Genomic DNA, 26699 nt, shown 5'->3' on the forward strand with positions numbered 1-26699 from the left:
ACATGGCTGGTGGCCCCGCCCCCTGATCTCCAGACAGAGGGGAGCTTAGATTGCCCTCCACGCCGCCGAGTGGCATGGAGGGCAATCTAAACTCCCCTCTGTCTGGAGATCAGGGGGCGGGGCCACCAGCCATGTGACCATTTTCTCCGACGGCAACCCACTGAGTTCCACCACCTCTTTTCCCAGAAAAAAAGCCCTGGAGTATATACAGAGTATATATGCAAAGTATATCATAAGAAAAGCTGGATTAGATCTAGAAGAGGGTGGAATGAAAATTGGTGGAAGGAATATTAAAAATTTGAGATATGCAGATGACACCACATTACTGGCAGAAAATAGTGAAGACTTGAAACGACTACTGATAAAGGTTAAAGGAGAAAGCGCCAAAGCAGGATTACAGCTGAACATCAAGAAGACAAAAGTAATAATGACTACTGAGGAATTGCATAATTTTAAAGTTGACAAAGAGGAAATTGAATTTGTTAATGATTTTCTATTCCTTGGCTCAATCATCCACCAAAAGGGAGACTGCACTGAAGAAATCAGAAGAAGATTGAGACTTGGAAGAGCAGCTGTGAGGGAGCTAGAGAAGATCCTCAAAGATAAAGATGTCTCTCTGGGAACCAAGATCAAAATAATCCAGACTATGGTATTCCCCATTGCTATGTATGGATGTGAAAGTTGGACAGTGAAGAAAAGTGAAAGGAAGAAAATTGATTCATTTGAAATGTAGTGCTGGAGGAGAGTTTTGCAGATACCATGAATGGCCAAAACAGAGCCGTATCTTGGGTTGCCAGCACCCGGGGCAATCCGGCAGCCCCCCTGTCCCCACACGCACATGTGTGAAGTGCACGCACGTGCACTCCCAGCCACTCCAGCATCCTCTGTTTGGTGGCACCCTCCTGCCTGCCCCCCCCCCCCCCAGATCCGGCCCTGGACCAAAAAGACAAATAAGTGGGCACTAGATCAAATCAAGCCTGAATTCTCTTTAGAAGCTAAAATGATAAAACTGAGGCTATCATACTTTGGTCACATCATGAGAAGACAAGATTCTCTGGAAAAGTCAATAATGCTAGGAAAAGTGGAAGGCAGTAAGAAAAGAGGAAAACCTAAAATGAGATGGCTTGACTCAATAAAAGAAGCCACGTCCTCCAGTTTGCAGGATCTGAGAAAGTCTGTTAATGACAGGACATTTTGGAGGACTTTCATTCATAGGGTCGCCATAGGTTGGAGGCGACTTGACAGCACATAACACACATGAGCACATGAATACACATGAAGCTGCCTAACACTGAATCATTCCCTTGGCCCATCAAAGTCAATGTTGTCTCCTCTGAGTGGCAGCTGCTCTCCGAGGTCTCAGGCAGAGGTCTTTCCCATCACCTACTGCCTGGTCCTTTTAACCAGAGATGCCCGAGATTGAACCTCAGACCTGCATCCCAAGATAACGCTCCTCATCACAAAGGTGAACACATTCAAAAATTGAACTTACCACATTTGAAGGTGTAGATCAGAAACAAGCCAATCTCCTGATCTGTTTGGTTCCTGCTGAACGGCCGTGAAGCCTAACAAAGTGCTTTTCATCAAGGTTTTGCAAAACAGCGCATGCACAACGATGCTGTCCGTTCAAACTGATCAGCAGCCATTAGAGTCACTATGAACTACTTAGGCAAACACTGAAGGGTAGGATTTTATTGAAACATGGCAATTTATTAATAGCCGATTTATATGATTTGTGTCTAATTAACTATTCCAACTACTGCCTGCTCAGCGGAGCTGAGAAAGGGGGGGGAGTACAAATTCGATCGGTCTGAGTGAGAACACACATGAGTGTGAAGCCAATTGCGCTGTACTTCACGGTGAGGAATCGATATGGTGAAGGAACACAGTGAAGCCGCCCATCAAATGCCCATGAACAGACTGACAAATTATTGAACTGATCTTCAAAAAGTCAGATCCATTTTTGTGACTGGCAAATTAGATGCGAGCCAAATTGGCAGGTTTTCGAGCATGCCTTATGGCAGCCTTCCCTCCACGCGTTTAGAATTTAGGTTCACTCTAAACGCTTCTTTCTTCATGAGTTCCCCACAGAGCCAACCTGAGCTCGCGCAGACAGACAGCAGTTCTGGGGAATGGCTTTCATTAAAAAGGAGAGCCCAAACGGGCTTGGAAAGCTGCCGCTGAGGGAGGGAGGGCTCCTGTCTTTCTCCCAAGCTTTTTTCCCCCATGCAAAAACAGTGAGGGGGAGACAGTTTTTCCATTTCTGCTGCCTCAAGTGCACAAAATACCTCCCCATGGAGCAGATGAAACCGGAAACTCTGGGCCAAGCTAGAAGTGACGAGTTACACTTGAATGGCAAATGAACAGACTGACGTGTATTCCTCCCTGTTCACTTGCACTCCACTTGCACTCCACTCGATCATGATCAAAGTGAACAGGGAGGAATACATGTGAGTCTGCTCATTTGCCATTCAAGTGTAACTCGTCACTTCTAGCTTGGCCCTCTCCCCGCTCTTTTTGCACAGGATGTTTTTATCCTAGCAATTTGAACTAAGAACCATATTTTATATACAGTATATTTTTATATCTATATCTTATATTTTATACCTATGACCTGAATTTAATATATATGTTTCGATGAGTTTGATTTTGACTTCTGTCTCAGATCGTAACAATAAATTATACTATACTTGCACGGGGTGTGGGAAAAGCTTGGGAGAACATTTCCAGTCACTGTGACGGAAACGGCATGGATTGTTTGTGGGCAAATTGTAGCAAAGCTGGGCGAGCTAACTTGCACGTCCCCTCCAAATGCATTGGCTTGTCCCTCTATCTGTCATGTAGAGTTGCCAATCTCTGGGTAAGGCCTGGAGGTCTCCCAGAATTACCACCGATCTTCAGATCATTCCCTACCCCCCTGAGAAAATGGCAGCTTTGGAGGGTGGCCTCTATGGGCATTGCATTCCTCTTCTCCCCAAACACTGCCCTTCCCAGGCCCCATCCCCCAAATTCCAGGAATTTCTCTACCTGGAACTGGCAACCCTCCAGCCCCCTTCATACATAAGATCTGGATGCTTCTCCTCCATATATGGAAAGGATCCAATTGTTTGAATTTCCTTCACCGAGTTTCTCTCTCCCACTCCCTCCTGCTCAAGTTTGTGGCCACCATTAAATGCCACATTATATGAGATATTATTTTGGTATGGACTTGTGAGAACAGTAATTAGGAGGGAAAGCACTTGCATGCTGACCTTTAAATCAGCATTGAGGCTGAATGCCATCTCTGGTAAGTGTGTTTTTAACTGAAAAATAATAAACAAGTACCAGTAATACAGCCAATTATATTAGAAAGAAATCCATCCTGTTTATAATCAAATTTAAGCTATACCTTGACTTTATAAAATCTATAACTGGTGACCAGAGGTTTTTTAAAAATTCTAAGATCTCTTCTCTAATAAATATACTTGGCCAGTTTCATTACATTTTGATTATCCATCCTTTCAGAACCTGAGGGCGGGGGGGACACATTTGCTTGCTGTTGGCATTTGAACTGAGTTATGTTTAGCTTAGGGAAGAGAAGATGGGAGGGAGCATGAGTGAGCTCTACAAATGCCCAAAGTAAAGTTGCTAGGCAGTGTCTAGCAACTAATGTGAGGAATATAAGGGGGGAGATATGGTGGCCATAAAGTTTCTGCTGATTCCTAGAGCTACCCTACATCATTTCCAGGTTTTTACCAGAAGTGATGTAATACCACTTGTGATGCCTTTGTCCTTTTCTCTGAGCAGCAGCAGGCAATGGGAGCTGAGGGCAGTATCTTTCCCAACCTCCACAATGCATTCTATCAGGGCTTCAATTAATGTGGTTTTAGATAGCTTCCAAACTTCCTCTAGGGATTTGATTCTCGTGTGTTTCCCTTTCAGCTTCCTTTAAACGAATGCCCTCAGTTTTGCAAAGTTCCCTCTTTTGAAATCAAACGTTACTGTTTGGGGCACTGGAAGAAACTTTCCACTGAAATGAATGCTGAACTTAATAGCACTGGGATCACTGTTCCCAGCTGGTGCAACAACATCTACATCTCTCACCAGGCATTGACCCCTCTGAGAAACAAGTCCAAGAGCACCACCCCAACTGTCCCGGCACATGGTCATTTAACTCCCCTCTAAGATTTCCCTACAAGCAAAACATACGGTTCCTGTACCATCTTTGGCACTCCACTTGCTCATCCTCCAATTTAATACATGCCATTAGGTGTTAACAATGCTGTCCTGGGGCTCAGTGATAGTGAGGACTCCTCAGGAGGAGAGGAGCCTCGTGTAGTCAGACTAGCCATCCCTGACTCAACAGAAGCTGGTGGTCAGGAGGAACAGCTACTGGCGGATCAGAGTCCACAGCCAGCAGCTGAGCCAGAGGCACCGACACCCTCCAGCTCCAATACCACTGGTGAAGCTCAGCCACCAGTTGACCACAGTCCTCAGTCAGCAGCTGAGCCAGAGGCACTGACACCCTCCAGCTCCAACACCACCGGTGAAGCTCAGCCACCGGTTGACCACAGTCTTCAGCCAGCAGCTGAACCAGAGGCACCAACACCCTCCAGCTCCAACACCACTGGTGAAGCTCAGCCATGGACATCCAAACCTCCAGTTTTACTCAGAGAGAGCCACAAACTAAGGCAACATGTGGAGCTGCAGGAGAGGTGGCAAAGCGCACACCTCCTGGCCAGACGCCAGATGCTTGTTGAGAGCAATGAAGAGTGACTACAGGATAGCTCCCAAACAGCTGGTTGCAAGCCCAGCCTGTCTATAAAACCCAGTCAGAGAAGACCAGGAGGCGTGGAAGCAACATGTTGGAATCCTGTTCCTGCTGTGAGCAGTCCGCTGAATCTTGCCTTGCTCCTTGCCTTGCTCTGTGACTTTTGGACTGTGCCTTGACTCTGCTTTTTTGTAGCCCTCGAACTGACCAGTCATTGACCTACGGACCTCCCGACTTGGCTTTTGGACTTTGGACTCACCCCTGGCTTTGGACTCATGCTCTGACTTTGGACCGGATTTGGACTACTCTACTTGGGCTAGCCCAGCCCGCAACAAATACCCTTCAGTTCTCTGCAGTGGATGAAAAGGATAAGCCCTCTGCAAAAAAAGGAGGGGGCACAAATCTAATATCAAAAATCACTATATTGAAAACCCAGTGGGGAAAATTTCACTGTTGAAGATTGAAAGGTTATTGTACTCCTCCTATTGTACTCCTACAAAAGAACGTCAAAGGGAGAATCCAACATGAAAGTGCTTCATTAGGAGTCATCAAAAAATTAAACACTCTCTCTCCTCCAGGCCTGAACAAGGAATTGGGTTCCTTCATTGACTATAGGCCCTGGCCTCATCAGATCTCAGAAGCTAAGCAGGGTTGGCATTGGTCAGTAATTGGATGGGAGACCTCCAGCAAAGACCAGGGTTGCAGAGGCAGGCAATGGCAAACCACCTGATAGTCTCTTGCCATGAAAACCCCACCAGAAGTCGCGATAAGCCAGCTATGACTTGAGGGCACTCTCTACCACCAGTACTGATTATAGGAGCGAATAGCTCAGATGAACAACCTTTTATAGATGTTAATTATTTCTGCCAATCATGTTTGACATTGCACCTTCCTGGATTAGACCTGATTTTACGTTCATCTGACCATTCACGAACAGCTGGGAGTAGACCCTGGCCACTCTGGATGGATTTCTCTTTGATTGCTTATGGTTCAAACTTCCCTGTAACATCTCCCCACTCCTGCATTTTGGTGCTTGTAGCTTTAGGTATCAATATATCTGCTATGGATGCACACTTCCTGCATCTGGTTAAATGAGTTCTTGACTCACAAAAATGTAGGCTAAAATAAAATTGTGTTATTCTTTAAGGCAGCGTTCCCCAATGCTTCCCAAGGCACCTGCCAGCACTTTCCCTGGCACCAACTAAGCTTTTCAGGGCAGGGCTTATTCTTGGCTGCCCTCATTCAAATGAAAGGGTTCCCCACAGTTGCAATAGCAGGTACAGCCACAGGAAGATCAGAAGGTCAAGTCAGCTGTAATTCCATTCCCCTTTAAGCTTTCCATTCCCCCTCTTCTCGTTCTCCCCCCCACCCCCAGTCTGGAGATTTCCTGCATTTTATTTCCAAATCTCTTTCTCCTTCCACCCCTGCCACTTTTCTGCATTTATTTTTATTCTCCTTCTGCAATTCTTTTGCAACATCAGGAGGGGCATATTGAGTTTGCCTTTGCCTCCTGCAGCAGTCTTTTGGGATTCAACACCTCCTCCTCCGGTGGCCATTTTGGGATAGTGCTCACCACCCCCTCTCAGAATTCCAAAGCTCCCACAGAGCCAGTTTGGTGTAGTGGTTAAGAGCATGGGACTCTAATCTGGAGAGCCGGGTTTGATTCCCCACTCCTCCACTTGAAGCCAGCTGTGTGACCTTGGGCTAGTCACGGCTCTCTGGAGCTCTCTCAGCCCCACCCACCTCACAGGGTGTTTTGTTGTGGGGATAATAATGACATACTTTGTAAACCGCTCTGAGTGGGCATTAAGTTGTCCTGAAGGGTGGTAAATAAATCAAATGTTATTATTATGATGATATTTAAAAAGCTTGGGGACCCCTGCTAAAAAAGCTTAGCGTGCCACTGGATATATGTTTGATTTTCCTGCAACATCGCACTGGAAATACTACCACAAGATACCTGCTTCTCTGCTTACAACTTGCTGCTTCTCTATCCGCTTTCAGACATGATCCCCGATTCTTCCCCTTTGAATTATTTGCTGCCCAAATGCAAACAAAACTAACATTCAGTAGAAGCATAGCAAGCAGAAGCAATACTCATCCATTTCAGTGGAATTCCCTTCCAAGGAAATGTACACCGAGGTGCGTGAGTGCCGGAGAGTCCTCAGAGGGCTACAGATTCTCAAAAGCTGGTTGACGTGTTTGTTTGAGCAACAATATTTTCCTGTCATTTACCAGCTAGTCCTCAAGGGAACAAGAGGGAAGATTTAATTCTTCCCACACGCAAATGCATATTTTGAAGTTCTTCAGTGAAGGAACAAGAGGGGTCAATTATAATCAAGGGGAGTTCTTAGAGGAAATTACCTCTATAAATGAAAGAAGGTATGTTGCATTTTGTAGTACTACAGACAAGGGCTGATTCCGCACACGTTAGATAATGCACTTTCAATGTACTTTATCAATCGTTTGAGGTGGATTTTTTGTTCCGCACACAAAAAAATCCGTTCCAAATGATCTATAAAGAGGATTGGAAGCGCATTATCCAATGTGTGCGGAATCACTCACATACACACTAACACAATTCACAGGCTTTTGAATCCCCAGCGACGTCGCTTGTGGTACCTTTCATTCGGTGAACTGCCACCATTCATTTTGATAGTTTCAGGTGGGCAACCGCGTTGGTCTGCAGCAGAAGAGCAAGATTTGGGTCTGAGCTTGCAAAGGTTTTGAGACTCCAGAGTCCAGAGACAACCCCCCCCCTTTCCTATTTTGCCATAGAGACGTGCAGATTACTTTTATGATTCAGATAAGAAAAGAGATTTCCAATCAAAGACTTGGAATGACATATTTGAAAAATGGAGTCCGGCTACATGCAGGCTTCCTCTAAAGGGATCAGTCTCACGGGATCTTTCTGTTACATACGTGGGTGATTTTTACACGTTCCTGCAAAAATTATACAAAATGTGTAGAAAGGTCTTTCTACACACACACATTATAAGCTCTTCCAATCTCTCTAGGTAATTTCACCAAGAATGCCAGGGAGGCCAGAAGGAAGTCAGCTAGGGAGAGACCAACGGATGTACCAACACACCTGGAGTAGGGCTAGGCAGAAATTTACTGGTAGAGTCCAAGCTGAGTCATGGTAGATCTCCTAAAGTGCTCAGGATGACCCTTGTCTTCTCTCGCCCTCATCAAGTTTTCCAAGAAATTCCCTTCCCTGCAAGAATTGGCCCCCACTCAAGAAAACCTCTTAGCTTCCACCTGCTCTGTCCATCATTACTCACCCAGGTGGTGGGAGAAAAATGTCTGGGGACTGTGGGAGATGGATATCATCCAACCTCATGATATAATTTATGGGGCTACCCAAAGTAATGTCATTTCATTGGGTGACCTCTGGCATTAAACCCAAATGCTATGGACAAATCATAGAGTTTTGGGCAAGTGCTAAAACATCACTGTCAACATGATAACATCACTTCCAGGTTGTGCCAGAAGTGATGTCACCACATTATTGCTGATGTCATCACGTTGCCCACAAGGACCCCTCCCCTTGTCTCCTGCTGGTTACCAGCCTCGGACTGGTAATCCTACCCCCACTGTTTAGAATTACCAACTCCAGGTTGGGATTTTGGAGGTGGAGCTTGGGGAAGGCAGGGTTTGGGGAGGGGAGGGGCCAAAGTGAGATATAATGCCATAAAGTCCACCCTCCAAAGCAGCCATTTTCTCCAGGGGGACTGATCTGTGCTGTTTGGAGATCAGTTGTAAATCCTGGAGATTGACAACCCTACCACTGCTACAAGGACCAGTCTAGTTGGCCATACTGCAGCTACGCTTCTCTGGTAAAGTCATAAGCAGAAACAGAATGCTGTAGTCTTCAACCTCTCTGCTCCTGACATGTACAAGGTTAGTATTAATTGAATGTCTGTGACCAGATCTTTGTGCTTCATTTTTAGTGCTTGATATTGGAATCCCTCCCTGATATATAACAGATGTAAGGTTTTACTTCTATAGATAACCCATTAAATAGTGCAGCAGGTACTTGTGGCCAGCTTTACACTTTGTGTGTGCTATGTGCCGTCAAGTCGCCAGCCTGGCTCAGGTCTCTCCTTTGCTATGAAATCACAAGGTGGCCTTAGACCAGCAGTTCCTCAGGCCTCCGTCTACAAGACAGAGATAACAACACTGACCTGACTAACAAGGCTGTTGTAAGAAATACAATAATATAATTTTCCCCAGGCCAATTTGCCATCTTCTGGACATGGAGCAGGGGTTACTGGGTGTGCGTGTGCAGCGGGGAGATAGCTGTGAATTTCCTGCATTGTGTAGTGGGTTGGACTAGATGACCCTAAAGGTCCCTTCCAACTCTATGATTCTATGATTCTATGATTTTATAAATAAGAACAGCTTTAAGCACTAAAATTCCTATGCTAAGCACCACTGCTTTAAAATATATGTTTCAGTTAAACAAACAAACAAACAAACACTTTTAGAATTGAAAAATTTCTGGATTTCAAACAAAAGAAGCCAGTGTTGGCCAGTCTCTCTCTCTCTCTCTCTCTCTCTCTCTTTCTCTCTCTCTCTCTCACTCACTCACTCACACGCACACATGCATGTACACACACACACACTGTCATAGCTCTCCAAACAGTGTCAATCTGCCTCACAGAGTCTGTCCATTCTAGAGCCTTCCAAGTTCAGGGTATATTTTAAAAAAAAACATTTATCTTTGTTACGCTTAAGTGACCCTGTAACAAATCCTCCTTTAGGGACTATGACTTTGAACACAGCAGAGTGGTTTAAAAAAGGTAAGTTAAGGAACTCAGTATTTGTTGAAGAAGATACAGATTATAGAGATAAAAAGCTTCTGGACTTAAAAGCACAGTCCTTATTCTCCTCATCCATTTCTGACACTAATAATCCCAACATGTGTGTAATTGGGGCTTGATGACATGTTTTCAAATGTTTCTACTGGTTGTAGGGAAAGCACTTATTTTTCACTCATTTCTTCAAAACACCATCTGGAAATCTGGCAGCCCCACTTCGTAACGTTGGCTGGCTAAGGGCCAGGCCTGACGTTGCCACCGGGAAACTGTTTACATTTTCACAGGGCTCAGATTTTACCATTCCTGGGCTGTTTTCACACTGCTTACCGGACACGGAACATCGCGCCGAGCTCCCGGAACGACAGTGTCTTCCTGGCGCGATTTCGCGCCAGGAAGACGCTGTCGTTCCGGGAGCTCGGCGCGATGTTCCGTGTCCGGTAAGCGTGTGAAAACGGCCCTGCTGTCTAGAAGTGTCCTGGCAAGTCACCCCTTCATTTTCTCCTATGACCAAAGCTTGGGGGTGTCATACAAGCTGGATTTGCTTGCTTGCTTGCTTCATTTACACTTCACTTTTACCCCGCAGCTCTCCCCACCCTTCTACCCAACATTCCTTACAACACTCACCTGTCTTCCGTTTTATCCTCACAAGTACTCTGTGAGATAGGTTGGGCTGATTGTGTGTGACTGGCCCAAGGGCACCCAGTGAATTTCCATGGCAGAGCAGGGATTTGAACCTGGGCATCCCAGCAGAACCTAACCCAGTACTCTAACCACTGCACCACTCTGGCCTTCAGGTTCAAGATTCAGGAACTACTGCATACTTGAATGATGAAAAACTTTGTCCACCGTCAGCAAGATGAAGACTGAGAGATGGAGACACCTGTCAAGACCACAAAAAAAATAAATGTGAGCTAATGAAGCTATGCCCTGACCTAGATAGCCCAGGTGAGCCTGATCTTATCAGATCTCAGAAGCTAAGCAGGAGTGGTCTTGGTTAGTAATTGGATGGGAGACCTCCAACAAAGACCAGGGTAGCAATGGCAGGCACTGGCAAACCACCTCTGTTAGTCTGTTACCATGAAAACCCTGCCAGGGGTCACCATAAGTCAACCATGAATTGAGGGCACTTTCCACCACCAATGAAGCTATATGTATTTTCACTTGGCAGCATTTGCAACCTCCAGGACTCATTTTGAGGGGGAATGCACAGGAACGCAGTTCCGGCAGTTCCCCAAAGAGGTCACATGTCAGGTAGCCCCACCTACCTGACTCTCGGCCATTTGGGCCCATTTTGGCCTGGAGTGGAGCCAAAAAAGCCTGGATTGGGCCTCTGACGGGTGGTGGATCACTCTCCCACTCAGCAGTGGCCCGATCCTGACCATTTTGGGCCCCTTTTTTGGCCATTTTCAGCCCCCTTTTTGCCATTTTGGGCCCAATTTCGGCCCTGAATGTCCAGGATTGGATCCAAAACAGCCAGGGTAGGTGATGTCAGGGGGTGTGGCATATGCAAATCAGCTATGCTAATGACACATTTCTGGTGCTATCAAGGGGTGTGGCATATGCTAACTAGTTATGCTAATTAGTTATTCTAATGAGTTCTTCCAGCTCTTTTTCTACAAAATGACCCCTGGCAATCTCACACTTCAGTCCTAAACACACTTACACTCTAAACCCATCGACTCCAATGGATTTTGAAGGGTGTGACACTGCTTAGAATTAGGGCTGCTAACTGCCTAGGAGAAAAACATCCTGTCCCTTTAACAGAGTTTGAATTGATGGAAATAGGCAATTGAAGGGCATGGAGGCAAATAACATTCCCTGGTGTTTGCCACAGAGCCAACTGATATTAAAGGGACAGTACAAAGGGGCAGTTTAAAAGTTGGCAACCTGATTTAGTATTGCTCTGAAAGAGTTGGGTGTGGAGGGTTAACTAAGTAGATCTACTCAGAAGGTCTCCTTTTCTTTTATTCAGTGGTGAATTTCTCCCAAGCAAGGGTTCTTAGGATTAGGAATATGCTGCTCAGGGTCTTGTTGCCGTGCCTTGTGCAAGGTCTTGCGTGGTGCAATTGTTTCTGTGCATCAGTCCGAGAATTTTTTCTGTTTTAGAGCACAATGAAAAGCTGGCAGCTTGTGAAGTTGGACCGCTGTCAGGGCCCTTGCCTTTGGTCCTTTTGTTTATCTTGAACAATAGGCCATCAAATGAAGCTGATCGTTTTTAATAAATTTTAATGAGTAATAAGTCATCTTCATGCTATTAACCACTTTTCCCTTCTGCTCCTAGCCTTGGAATGGGCATGTGTATTCTGTTTGGTATTAGCGAAATATTTGAGTAACCTCTAGCTTTGATCCTTGCAATTCCAGACTGGCATTATTCTTAGCTTCTTCCTCCATGAAGACCAAAGAAGCCACCTGAGACAAGCTCCACGCAGCAGAGTATTCTATACAGGATGCCTGATATATAACAAGGATGGTGTGCTTATATACTGCCCTTCTGGACTCAGAGCAGTGAACAAAATCAGTGTTGATATTATCTCCGCAATACAGCTGGGGAGCTGGGACTGAGAGGAGTGGCTCACCCAAGGCCCCCTGCAGAGCTTATGGCAGTAATGGGAGTCGAACAGGCAGGGTGTTGATTTGCAGTCCAACCACTCAGTCACTATGCTACAGCAGCTCACCTCTCTCCCGTCCCTTTTCTCACCTTTTCATACATGCAGCCTGATGAAGAGTTATGTAGAGCTCAAAAGCCTGAAAACAATTTTGTTTCACTTTGGTTGATCTTAATGGGGTTTTGTTTTGAATTTTGCTTTGGACCAAAGAAGCTACCTCAACCTCAATGGAACAAACTTCTTTCACTTTCACCCGATTTTGGATTAAAATAGAGCATTTAGATTAAAATAGAGCATTTGGTGCTATGCCAGCCGAACAAGTATGAATTCTGGGTTACTCAGTGTGGCTTAGATGCTCCGATCCGAAGCAGAACACCACCAATAAAGTAGTCCTACAGGCCATTGGAAAAAATGTTTTGAAGAAAACACTGAGTTTTTTTCACATTCCAGCAGGGCTTTTTTTCAGCGGGAACGCAGTGGAACGGAGTTCTGGCACCTCTTAAAAATGGTCACATGGCTGGTGCCCCCCCCCCTGATCTCCAGATAGAGGGGAGTTTAGATTGCCTCCATGCCGCCGAGCAGCACGGAGGGCAATCTAAACTCCCCTCTGCCTGGAGATCAGGGGGAAGGGCCACCGGCCATGTGACCATTTTTGTTGAGGGCAATTTAAACTTTTAAAACTCCCCCCTTTTCCCAGCTGACCCAAAGTGACGTGATTGTGCAGTCTTGAGTTCCACCACCTCTTTTCCCAGAAAAAAAGCCCTGCATTCTAGGGAACAAAACCAGCCACAAACCAGTTACGTGGTGAGGCTGACGCAGAGAGGCAACTGTGTGGATCTGATACATCATGGGGGCGGTGGGTGATTCACTTAACCTGGAGGAGATGATACGCCACTGTGAACTATTAATCAGGGAGTCTGTGTGTGCCTTAGGTTTGTTCCCTCCCCCCTCCCTCTTTTTGTTAGCAAATTTTACGAGCTGTGAAATGTTGTGCCAAGAGTTCATTTCTCGTCTTGCTAGCCATGAAGCGTCATATTCCATCTGGTAGCACCCTGCGAGCAATACAGGTCTAGCAATTTCAGGGTCTATTTGTGAAGGAAACCATGTAAGCAAGTATGAACAAGCAGGTGTCACAGTGGGCTGTGACAAAAAAGACTTTAAAAAGAAGTATTTCCATGAAATCCTAAACAGAGTTACTCCTATGCAAAGTAAATCTACGTAGGATTGCACTGTTTGCTTTCAATTGCTTACGTCTCAGGTTTATTTATTTTTTTTCACCCAGGTAATTATTGTAATTATGAACTCATAGAAGTGTAATGAGAAATTTGTGTATGGCAAGTGAAGCAATTGCAGCTTGTTCTCTTCCTGTTATCTTCTACATTGCCTGATCCCCATTTCAGTCATTTGTGCTGGGCTGTTTAATATTCCGTCCTCGGCAAAGTTACACCTCTCTAAACCAATTCATTTCAATTGGCTTAAAAGGGTGTGACTCTGCTCGGTATTGCCCAGCCATTCACGCATCCCCACCCAAATATCGACACAAAATTAAGCACAGGTCTACATTCTTGTCTCTCTTGTGTAATCTCTGCCTCATGTTGCCCACACAAGAAATAAGAAATGATCTATTCTTGCACATATGCTTCAGGGCTGTCTCCCAGGAAGGATTACATTTGGGACTTCATAGGAACCCGTCTTCATTTTGGAACTTTTCCTGTGCCGCTGTTTGGAAAAAAGGGCAGGCTTTTCAAGAAGGGGGGGGCATGCTTTTTGAGCTCCTCTGCTCAAAGGTTCTCAGTTTCATGAATGAATACAGAATCTCAGTAACAAGGAAACTAGCATGTGAAAAATCTGAAAAAGGAGTAGTTTGTCAGTTCACCCAAATCTTCCATTTTCTGAAATCTGTGATGCTCAAAGGGAAACTTTGGAATCGATGGACACTTCAGATGCTGATTCTGATTACAGAAACAGACAAGCATGCTTGTATTTTAAAAGGCCAACTATTTCGTGAAATAATTACATTATAGGAATTTTAGAAGCAGGGAACTCATGAGGACTCATGGAGTTAATCTCATGCCCCCACCCCACCCCATGCTGGACCTCATCCTTGCTTTCCCTCTGTTGGCTCCTCACAGACCCTGCATCTCCGCCCTTTCCCTGCTTCCTTCCTTTTCTCCTACCTGCCTCTATCAGTTCCCCCCTTTATCTGCCTCTTCCCCTCCCTTCCTTCCCCTTCACAGCTTCTTCCTTGTCCCCACTTCCTTCCCTTCCTCCAGTCCCCATTCCCAGCCTCTTATTCCTTTCCTCCCTTCACTTTGGTTTTGCTTTCTCCACTCATCTTCTTTTCCCCAACTCTCCTCAAGTTGGAATATGAACCTGCCGCAACCATGTTTTACCACTTAGACAATCCAAACTGGCTGTCAAAACTTTAGTCTGCTCCAGGACAAACCAAAAGGAACTAACAACAGAACACCACTGGTTGTCACCTATAGTTCCCAGCTCAAACCCATCCAACGTATCATCAGTGATCTACAGCCCATCCTGGAAAATGATGCCTCTCTCTCACAAGCCCTGGGTGGAAGACCTTTCCTTGCCTACAGACAGCCCCCCAACCTGAAACGACTTCTCACTTACAATCATGAATCGGCTAGCAGAGTCACCAGCACAGGTACCAGGCCCTACAACAGACCCAGATGCCAGCTCTGCCCTTATATCTACCCAGGAAATACAATTACAGGACCCAATGACGTCAACTACACCGTCTCTGGCTCTTACAACTGCTCATCCTCCAATGTGATATATGTCCTCATGTGCCAACCATGTCCATCTGCTCTGTACATTGGACAGACCAGCCAACCTCTGCGCAAAAGAATAAATGGACACAAATCTGACATTAAAAATGTCACTTCAATCTACCAGGACATTCTATCAAGGACTTAAAGGTCACTGTAGTTCAACAGAAACCTTTCAAAAACCAAATCCAACGGGAAGCTGCTGAATTGGAATTCATATGTAAATTTGACTCTGTCAAGCTGGGACTGAATAGGGACTATGAATGGTTATCTCATTACCAAAAGTAACTGCCTTCAGGCATTCTATTCAGATTCTGCCATGGAGGAGAGGGGTCCCACCCAGCCTGGATTGTGCATTCCACCTCTTTAATGAACTTATTTACATTTACATGACCCTAACTCCCTGGTACCCCTCCCCTCACCACCTATATATCTCTGGCCAGTTTCTGCATACCCTCCATGCATCTGATGAAGAGAGCTGTGACTCTTGAAAGCTTATGCTACAATAAAGTTGGTTAGTCTTAAAGGTGTTACTGGACTCTTTGCTATTTTGCCAAAACCTCGTGAGGTAATCTTGGCATTATAAATCTGTTATTTTTATTTAAATCTCCCCACCCAGGTTTCCGCCCAGATTTGTAGAAATATGTCCCACTTTTGTCCCTGCCCCCATGTGAATATTTTCATCTGCACTCTGACACCGTGGTTCAGAATTAGATGTAAGGATCCTCTGGGCTTTTCCTCTGAAAAATACAACTTTTTTTGCAAATTCTGCCAACCTATGAAATTGTTTTCGTTATGACAGTTGTTCTGTCTGGCGGCACAAAATTGTTTTCAAAGCAACCCCTACCTTCTTTCTGTTCCTCTACATTTCTTCATGCCCATTTACAGCCATTGTTTCTCCACTCATGGAGAAGAGAGAGAGTGTTCCTACTACCAAGGCAACCAGGCCAATTCTTGCTTGTGGAGGAAACACATCGGCTTGGTTGCCATGGCAATGGGTGTCCTAGGATGGGACTCTGACCCCATCCAGAGAGAGAGCGAATCAGAAGGCCATGCTTCTGTAACCTTCAGATGGGACTACTGTAACACGCTGTTCATGGTACAGACTTTGAAGATGTCATCTTGGAAGCTTTAACTGGGACAAAATGCAACAGCAAGACTCCTGTCTGGGGTCAGCTATTAGTAACATACCAACCCAGTGCTACAATTGTGTGATTTATTGTCATTAGCCATAGGCCATCACAAGATTAAAAAACAAAAAAACAGGCTTCATCTAAAAACAGTTACATCCAGTGCTATATCAGTTGCAATACAAAGTGCTGGTTAGGCCATTCATAGTTTAATGCCCTCCCTCATCTTAGTGCATCTCTAGGTATAATCCTATGTGCAAGATGGATTCTTCATGCAGCTTTCTTGCAGTATCCTATCCTAGGATTATTTGTATGGCAAACTGGCAATGGCTAGGATCACAGACTTTCTTTGCAATATGTACAGCCCTCTGGGATGTACAGTCGGAATAGGTACAGAGGCTGCCTTCTCTGGATGCATTTATGAAGTCATGCAAGACTGTTATGAAGTCATGCATATTTCAGAGGCCATTTTGGTGGGTAGTGGAGATGTTTAAAAAAAATCTGAACAGGGGAAAGATGAATTTTGCACAGGGAGGGAACTGTTCCTGTGCCGTTTTGCTTTGGTGCTTTAGTGCTTTTTTCAGTTTCTACTCAACAATGAAGGGCCCCGTGGTGCAGAGTGGTAAGCTGCAATACTGCAGTCCAAGCGCTGCTCACGACCTGAGTTCGATCCCAGTGGAAACTGGGTTCAGGTAACCGGCTCAAGGTTGACTCAGCCTTCCATCCTTCCAAGGTCGGTAAAATGAGTACCCAGTTTCCTGGGGGTAAAGTGTAAATGACTGGAGAAGGCAATGGCAAACCACCCTGTAACAAAAAGTCTGCCAAGAAAACGTCGTGATGTGACGTCCCCCCATGGGTCAGTAATGACTCGGTGCTTGCACAGGGGACTACCTTTACCTTTTCCTTTTACTCAACCATGCTGAGGTCTTTTTGCTACTGCAAAACCCATGTGGTGAAACTTTCCTTTTGTTTATTACCAGACTGCTGGCATCCAGTTTTGACTTTTCTTTTAGTCTTCCTATTTTCCAAACTGACAAAAATGAAGAACTGCTTAAGTACTTCGGAGAACAGCAGGTCATCTCTGCAGTCCCATTGGGTATATTTGTAGCAACTGTGTGAATAAAAAGTGCCAGCCTTTATGCTTTTTAAAATTTCATATGTAACCAACAAAATAATGTTTATGTGTAAAGTTATACACAGTTGATTCTACATTATTAAAGCCATAAAGTAAGCTTAGGTCTGACATGAAATGATTTCTTATATCTCCGTTTCCTCACCCTTTATTCTTTCCAAAGATGAGGAAAACACATATTGGTCATTTCCACACATCCTTATAGGGACGGCCCACTCACGGAACACTGGCAGTATTTCTCCAGGATTCTGGATATCTCCGTTTGCAAAACGGTTGCAGGCTGTTTGGTTTCCGTTTTTTCCCGGCACTTTTTCTGTGACTGCATTTTCCCATACTTTCTTGCAGTAAGTAATCTGGCAGTAGGGTTGCCAGGTGTTCAGGTCTCCCCCAGGCAGTCCTTTTTCTCAGGGGCTGTCAGGGAGAAATGCCATTAAAATACTGGAGATATAAATGTCTGGTATTTTTGAGTGGGGGGAGGAGGGGCAGCTGGCTTCTGGGGTTCACAAGCTGACGGCAGTACCAGCAGGCCTTCCTGCATGGGCCCCGCCTCCTCCCCCTCCCCTCTGCTTCTAGGCAGCCCAGCCTCTGAGTCCCTGGGGAGTGGCTAGACAGCCTGCCCAACCTCCCTGCACCACCTCCACCTCCTCCCCTGGCTTCCAGCCTGCTCAGGAGGCAGCAGTCCTGCTCGCCCACCTGAGTACTGAAGGAGCACCTGGCCCAGCTTCCTCCTCCATGCCCAGGAACTGGAAGGCCTGCTCGCTAATCTTGCCAGGGACCTGGAGTCCCTCGTTGGGAGACACCCAGGTCCCTGGACTCTCCCGGCAGGGGATGGCGAGCCACTCACCCCCAGCTTCGTAATTTGCATGTGCATAGTGCGCTCCCAGCTAGCGAGACGATGTCACTTCTAGGAGTGCTGTCATCACACGGAGGTCAAAGAGTGCCCTTTCCTCACCAGCATGAGTTTCTCTCACTGCGGCCACGGCCTGCTCTTGCTGCCACCACTGCAGCCCGCTTTCGTTAGGCGCAAATGGGTGGTGGCAATGAGAGCGAGCGGCAGCGGCAAAAGCAGGCAGCAGCAAAAGCGGACGGTGGCGAGAGTGGTCTGCTCTCGCTGCTGCCGCTGCTGCTGCCACCACCCACTCTCGCCGTCACCTGCTCTTGCAGCACGGGAGCGCACCCCCTGCCCAGGGGCACGCCGCACCACCCGGGGAGGGGGTGCCCCAGGGAGCACGCCCCCCTGTCAGCTAAGTAAGTGGGCATGGGGGGGAAGGGTGGGCTCAGGGGATCCCCTGCCCCAGGCGGGGGAATAGGAACCCTAGTGTTCGCCCACTCAACCTTCTGAGTGAATGGAAGTGGCCAGCAATGACGTTGCTTCGTAAGCGACATCATTGCTATAAGCCTGGGAACATGCCATACAAAGCACACAGGTGACAAATTCTGGGCTCCAGTTTATTTTTTCTTCAATCTGGCAACCCTATCTGGCAACCTATATCCTTGAAATCAAAATTGGGCCACCTGAAACCATTCTCTAATCCTCCTCAGAGGTTCTTCCACAATTGCACCACAACCCCTCTATACATACACACATATACTCCCTCATTCTGCAGTGAGCTGCACCACCCTCATTATTCTGAACAAGTATATCTAGAATAACTCCAAATGTGCAAGCATGTTCAATTTAACCTGCAAGGGACTGGCCCCAGGAAGCCTGTTGTTTAGAAGCCATTTCTTTCTTTTTTTAAATAGAGCAAAAGTGTCCACTGTGAGGTTTGGCTTTTTAAAATTCCAGGCAATGCACATTATTTCACAAATCCCACATCATTCCGAGAAACTGAAGGTAAAAATGTTCATTATGGTACGCACATTTTCAAAACTGATAGATGCATTTTAGATTTCATCATTCCTACACATAATCTGCAGTGAATGCCTCCCCCCATTTCCTCTCTTTCCTGAAACTCTCCTTATTGTTTCATTGCTTTCATAAGTAGGTTTTCTTTGGATCAGCCCAGCCATTCTGAGAGCCATTCATCTCCACCCACACACGGAGCACATCAGATGTAAGCATTCCTTCTCTGAAAGCCGTACAACCCGCGTGCTTATTTCTGCAACCTTTGCTCCCTTGGAAGGGCTTCAGGATCAATCCACTAAGCCCCAAATTAGAGCCTCACAGAACAGCTCATCACAAGGGAAAAGGCTCCAGAACGAAGGAAAAAAGATGGCATCTACAGAGTGCTATGGCCTAAACATTTCACCTACTGTCAGGGCTTTTTTCCTGGGAAAAGAGGTGGTGGAATTCAGTGGTGGAACTCAGGACTGCACAATGACATCACTTTGGGTCAGCTGGAACAAGGGGGAGTTTTTTAAAGTTTAAATTGCCCTCGGCTAAAATGGTGCAGAGGGCGATCTCAACTCCCCTCTGTCTGGAGATCAGGGGGCGGGGCCGCCAGCCATGTGACCATTTTCAAGAGGTGCTGGAACTCCGTTCCACCGCGTTCCAGCTGAAAAAAAGCCCTGCCTATTGTCAGTATAATTAGTAGCCTTCTCTACTCATTAGTAGCCTTCTCAGGAAGTTAGCATGCCAGAGTGGAATTTAAGAAAACATATTCAACACAGCTCTAATATGGCTCAAGGTATTTCTCCCGGAAGAAAAGAAGGGCAGCACCAAATAGCCACTTTAATGTCCCCCTTCAGCGGTGGGTTTCTCGGTTAGAGTACTCACTCAGAGTTTCTCTATATGAGACGCCTTGGCACATGTCCATCAAGTGTAGGGAGATGCAATGTTCGCTGGGAATAGGATTGCCAGGTCCCTCAATCCTGCCAGTGGGAGGATTGGGACCTGGCATTTACCTTTCTCCTGCTCCATGATGACCTTCCATGTGTGCGTAAAGCGCACGCATGCCCCTGGAACCGGCATGTTGATGTCACTTCCAGAAGTGACATCATCGCGCCGGCTGCGCAATGCCATCACTTCTGGAAGTGGTGGTGGCCGCACGGGTGAAAGGGTGCTCCCCGCACTCCCGAGGGGTTAAATTGCCTGCTGCAGGGCCTGATTCTACCCAAAAAGGGGCCCGCTGCAGGGCACGATTTGGGGCACGGGGGCATGCCACATAGCCCAGGGGAGTGCACCCCAGGGAGCACGCCCCCCTGCCAGCCAAGTAAGTGGGTGCATAGGTGAAAGTGTGGGAGCTGGGGATCCCCTACCCCGGGTGGGGGAATGGCACCCCTAGCTGGGAAGCATAGTTTAAAAAGACAGAACCAGTAGAAATTGCTCCTCAGAGGGTTAGTTAATTTCATATTCACCTCTATCAATTTCACCTCTATAGTCTAAAACTGTTTGGGATTGCAACCAGAGGGCAGTGAGGAATGGAAATGGGCTGGAGCTGCCTTCCAGAGCCGGGCTTGGACCTGGAGAGATTCTAATGGGGTGAAGTTCCCCTTCTGGCATTTCACGGCCCCTTGACACAGCTCCAGTGTATAGCAAAGCCTTTGCCTTGCCTCTGGCTCTATCTTTTTAAACTACCCTTCCCGGCTAACATCGCATCTCCCGACACGTGTTCTTCGTGTGTCAGATGTCTCATGTAGAGAGACTCTCAGGCACCTGTTCTCAGGTCCATTCAGCAGAGACGAGCTGGCTCAAAACAACACCAGTTTATTTGCAAGGAGACAACTCCAATTAACAATTTTTAGCTAACTGGAGAACTGGAATAAGAGCTCCACCCAATAGGACCAAACTAAATGATACAGATATCAGGGGAGGGGCAGACTGTTCTGTTCCATACATGCATATATATACCTAATAAATTTACCACAGTCACAAATCAAAAGGAGAGGTAGGGTTTTAAACTTGTGCTCAAAAACTTGAATTTTGATGCAGTGCTAATAATGTCTCACTATCCATCTTAGGAACTGTGGGCAATTTCTATACTTTCCCTGTGCATACCTAATAAATATATGTTTAAAGGCTGTTGGGAGCATGGGATTCTCAGGGACTTGCCTGTTTGGCTGTAAGAAGGAATGACTGACTCAAGGAGACTGGCTCAGAGAGCTTCATGGCAGAATTGGGGTTTGAGCTCAGGCGTCCATTATCTAAGTGGAACTGCAATGTTGGGAGAGATTTCGTGGTGTCAGGTGCTCAGGATCACCTGTCATATTCAATACCCCCCTGCAGCTGAAGCTGATGCTGTTGGGGTGATTCTGTTATTTGAACCTGGGTTGGGAAACTGAGAATAGGAGGTGTTTGTTCCTGTTGTAATCAGCCCCGGCACCAGAGTTTCTGGCACTGGAGGCCAGCCTTACGCACGCGCCCTGCACGCACATGCCCCGGACTTCATGATGATGTCATCCGCCAGCGGGTGGCTGGGGCAGAGCGAGGAGCCTGTCGTCCCTGGACTGTGGCTGCTGCGCCTGCCCGGGGGTGGGTGGCAGCAGCAGCGGCAGTGCGGGGCTGGCTGGCAGTGGCATGGGATGCGTGCCTCCGCCCCCAGCACCCCTTCTGGCACCCCCTCCAGCCCTGCGGCGCCCACGGTCCCCACCTCACCGCCTCAACAGTGGCGCCGGCCCTGGTTGTAATCTCTCCTGAGCCTGGGAGCCTGCTTGACCTTGAGCAGTCTGTGAATCACACAGCTTGTTTTCCTGTCTGAAGAGTTAGAGGACTGTTAGGAGAAAGGGGGGGGATTAGCAGTAGCCTTGGGGAACCTATATCTGCTTGACGCATGTCTGTAGCTGACAGTCCCAGCAAGGATGGTGTAAGTGTATGATACTGGTATCTTATCAATAAAGAACTCATGAAGTGAAGTCTCTTGAGAGTTGCCTGGCATCCTTACACATGGGAACTTCCTAGTTTTTTAAAAAAGTACATAGAACATTTGCATCGCTTCTTCTCAGCATAAGAGAGCAGCAGTGAATACAACAAGACCATATGTGAGACCTCACCACCAGTCAATGGAGGACATGCGCATCTATTGAACTGATAAGAACACATTAGAGAATGCTTCATTCTCAGCACAAGAGAGTAGCAGTGACTACAACAAGTTCATATGTGACCCTTGCCCACCTGCCAATGGGGGACCTGCTGTCTTACTGGACTGATAAGAACTGATTGACTTTAGAGAATGTTTGACATACAAGTGAAGCAAGAAAACCGCCCTATACAGTAACCTCCTCTGGGAATTGCAGCCACATGCTTGAGTCCTTCGAGGGAATCAAAATGTGGTCCAAAGAGAAATACTGCAGCATGCAGCCCAAGTCCTATTAGGGGTGAGTGAGATTAGAGTACATAAGGTAATAGTCCAAGTGGTGGGACTCAGGGCAAAACCTTGGTTCTGCAGTGGTCCGTGGCCAGTCTTCCTCACCACTCACGGTCTGGGCATCGGGAGCATCTTCTCCAAGCACAGGCCGTCCTCCTTGGGTGGTAGCGAGGGGGTCACTGGCTCTTCCAGCTAGGTGTGATTTGCATTTGAGGAGTCCAAGAGGGACGATGAAGCAAAGGTGAGAGAGCAGGCTGAGACCCAGTCTCGCCTTTTGTCTCTCTCGGCTAGCCCGCTACCGTAGGCCCCCTCTGGCCCCCTCCATGAATGGGAGGGGATCGGGTAGCTGGGGCCCCCTGCTCAAGGACAGGAGGGGTAAAGCTTGGGCTTACCCCCTATGGGCATAGAACAGATAACTTGGTAGAGAATGTTTAGCCTCAAAGCCAAAAGGCTGAGAAGCAGGATTTATCCTTTGATCCATTGATGACTTGTTTGTAACACTCTGATTGAAGATCGCAACAAATAAATGGCCTGACTGACTACTCTGAGACCCTGGCGAACTTCTGCCCCCCTGAGTAAATATTGACTGTGATGGACCAATTGTCTGATTCAGTATAAGATAGGTTCATGTATGTTCATATATGCTCATGCATGTAAGGCAAAAAAGACACACAGCCTCTCCCTGCCTGTCCCTTCTCGAGCCAATAATCAGATAGGGAGCTTGTGTAATAGAACCATGTGGAAGAAGCCTCAGGATTCCCCCAGGTTTGCAGAACTCTAAACTGTAGCTGCTGCTATTCCTTTTGTGCGTCTTTGCTAATAACATGGGCTTTCTCTGTGGTGGCCCCTACCCTTTGGAGCAGCCTGCCTGAGGAGGTCAAGAGAGCCCCTACTCTCCTAGCTTTCCACAAACGATGCAAAACCAAATTATTCAAAAAGGCTTTTGTATTGTAAGGAGGGGCTCTCAGATGCTTCGCTAATGAATTAAGGACCATAGACTTCACCACTATGTTGCCTTACATACTACCTGTTGTCTTAAATATGTGCTCCTATGAGCTACTTGTGCTTCATGTGGTCTAATGTCAGCCCTAGAATTGCTTATGTTCAGTTTCAGCTCTGTATTGGATTCTTGCTGGTGGTATATATTTGTAAACTTGTTCTTATTTACCCTGTGGCATTGTTTATGGAAATGCTCTTGACATTGATGGTACTATCTTACACTGTGTAATCCAGGTGGACTATAAAGGACATACAGACATACACAGAAAGAAAGAAAGAAAGAAAGAAAGAAAGAAAGAAAGAAAGAAAGAAAGAAAGAAAGAAAGAAAGAAAGAAAGAAAGAAAGAAAGAAAGGAAGGAAGGAAGGAAGGAAGGAAGGAAGGAAGGAAGGAAGGAAGGAAGGAAGGAAGGAAGGAAGGAAGGAAGGAAGGGATGGATGGATGGATGGATGGATGGATGGATGGATGGATGGATGGATGGATGGATGGATGGATATACTTCTCTTCCAGACAAATTAGTGCCCCATTCAGAATGGAACAAAGTCAGTGTTATTATTATCCCACAATACAGCTGGGGAGCTGGGGCTGCAAGGAGTGACTTACCCAAGGCTGAACTCATAGAAGTGGGATTCAAAGCAGCAGGGCTGCTTTGCAGCCCAATGGCCCCTCTTGGCTATCAGATAGAAGATGGAAGTGTCTCAGTACGGCTCAACCAAATATTTGTCCTGAAGTCTTTCCATCCGTTCTTTCTTCGTTCGGTTTCATCTGATAGCTTTTGTCTCTCATCTCCCTCTCTCTTTTTTAAAAGAAGTTCTTTCCACTGAAATTAAACACTTCTCAGTCTCTGCTGAACAAACGTTGAAAAATACATTTGGGCTTAAATCCATACCAGTCGAATGCGATGATGATATGCAACGGAACTTGAATCGATGATTCTGTCAGCAAGGAGTCAATTTCATTGCCCCAAAGTGAAGAAACTACCATCATTCAGGTATCTCGAAAAACCCATCCATGCTTGATAAACGCATAGGTCAGCGCCCGTCTTGAAAAGTTACTTTGGTAGCCATAGTGATCTGATTTTTCCCAGGTTTGTGCTACTTTCTCCCATCCCTTGATTGTGTTAAAGCAAAGTTTAATTGAAAGCTTGAACTTCTGGGACGGGTTTGATGCATTGGGCTAGTTGTTTAACAGTGTTCACAAATATAATCCCTGCTTGACATTTAAAAGTCATTCAGACAGACATGTTTTCTTTTTTTGCCCCCTCCCTGCCAAGGATCTACCATTACTGCCAAAACTCATACCAGTCCTATTACAGCATAAATAATGTAGGCACCGAGTCCGTCTCTCAAGCTCTAATTAAAGCAACACATCTTGAAAGAGATCAGTACAAGGTCAACAGGAGAATGAAAATATTCCAACAGACATCTTGGCTGCGGGCATGTAGAGATGGGCCACTTCCAGCTATGTAGCCTGCTGGTTTTGCCATATTTACTGCCAGCCATGGGGCTTTGCCTGTTTTATAACACTGCCAACTCCAATTTGGGAAAATCCTGGAGATTTGGCGGTGGTACTTGGAAAAGGGAAGGAGAAGGCACTCAGTGAAGATATGATGTCACGCTCCAAGGCTGCTATTTCCTTCAAGGAATTGTTTTCTGTTGTTCGGAGATCAGTTGTTTATTTATTTGCTTCATTTATACCCTGGCTTTTCCCCTAAAGGGGACTACATCATTCTTCTCTCCTCCATTTTATCCTCACAACAACCCTGTGAGGTAGGTTAGGCTAAGACTGTATGACAGGCCCAAGATCACCCAGCCAACTTCCATAGTAGAGTAGGTGTCTGAATCTGGGTTTCCCAGATCCTTGTCCAACACTCTAACCAGAGAATTCTAGGACACACTTAGAGCTTGGTAATTCTGACTCTGAAGGTGTACATATATATTATACTTCCAGAGGAGTTAGCCGTGTTAGTCTGTAGTTGCAAAATAGTAAAGAGTCCAGTAGTACGTTTAAGACTAACCAACTTTATTGAGGCATAAGCTTTCGAGAACCACAGCTCTCTTTGTCAGATCTGATGAAGAGAACTGTGGTTCTTGAAAGCTTATGCTGCAATAAAGTTTTAAAAGTGCTACTGGACTCTTTACTGTATGTACCATACTGTTTCCAGTCTTGCCAAGCAGACATGTGCTGGGAATTCCCTGTTGAAACATAGATTCTCAGGCGCACAGAGACCCAATTTGGATCAAAACTACAGTGAGTGAGAAAGGGGTGTGTGGCAGCAATGATGATGTTGAGGGGGGGGGAAGATAACTGCCCTCTGAGTTTATGGCAAACCCAAGCCCATAATCTCACTAGTCCCTCCTTTTATTTGTTGAAACCCCCTCAACCTTACACCATCAGTGAAAAGGAGAGGCGCAAGCGTTATCTAACTGGTTGGTGGCATTAGGTTTTGTGTTTCCTAAAGGGTTCTTATTTGTGACCCTACAAAAATAATATGGTACTTTAATGATGTACTTAAGTATACCCTCCTTCACACAACTATTTTGACTTGACAGAGATGATGCAGATGGAACCGAACAACCAACGTTTATTTACGTAAAATAAAATGTAACACAGTAAAGGTTTCATATGGAATAACTGGGACAGAATGTACGACTGGCTCTCAACTGCATTCTCCAGAGTTATTCTTTTTTCTCCGCTATGAGTTAACACATTGAACCGAGCCTTGGTTATCTAAATAAAAACACGGAGGGGAGATTTGATTCCTTTTTCTCAAGACAGGGTTCTTCGGTATTCAAGGTTCAACAGCTGATAGGCTTACACTCAGGTTCCAAGTTACTTTTTTACTTCGCAGAGATCCTGGTCATAGAACCTGTAAACAAAAAACTAAAACTGATAAGCCTTCAACAAGATACTTGATTAGTTCACTGGGTCAGGCACAGTGCTCTCAGAGCTCTCTCAGCCCCACCCACCACACAGGGTGTTCGTTGTTGTTGTGGGTATAATAATAGCAGGGCTCATTTCGAGGGGGAACATGCAGGAATGCAGTTCCAACAGTTCCCCAAAGAGGTCACGTCAGGTGGACCCACCCACCTTGGCCATTTTGGGCCCGTTTCAGACTGGATTGGGGCTGAAACGGCCCAGATCAGGCCTCTGCCAGGTGGTGGATCACTCTCCCACTCAGCAGCGGCCCACTTCTGACCATTTTGGGCCCCTCTTCGGCCATTT

Source organism: Eublepharis macularius, chromosome 13, assembly GCF_028583425.1.
Source record: "Eublepharis macularius isolate TG4126 chromosome 13, MPM_Emac_v1.0, whole genome shotgun sequence".
In the NCBI taxonomy this organism is placed as follows: Eukaryota; Metazoa; Chordata; class Lepidosauria; order Squamata; family Eublepharidae; genus Eublepharis; species Eublepharis macularius.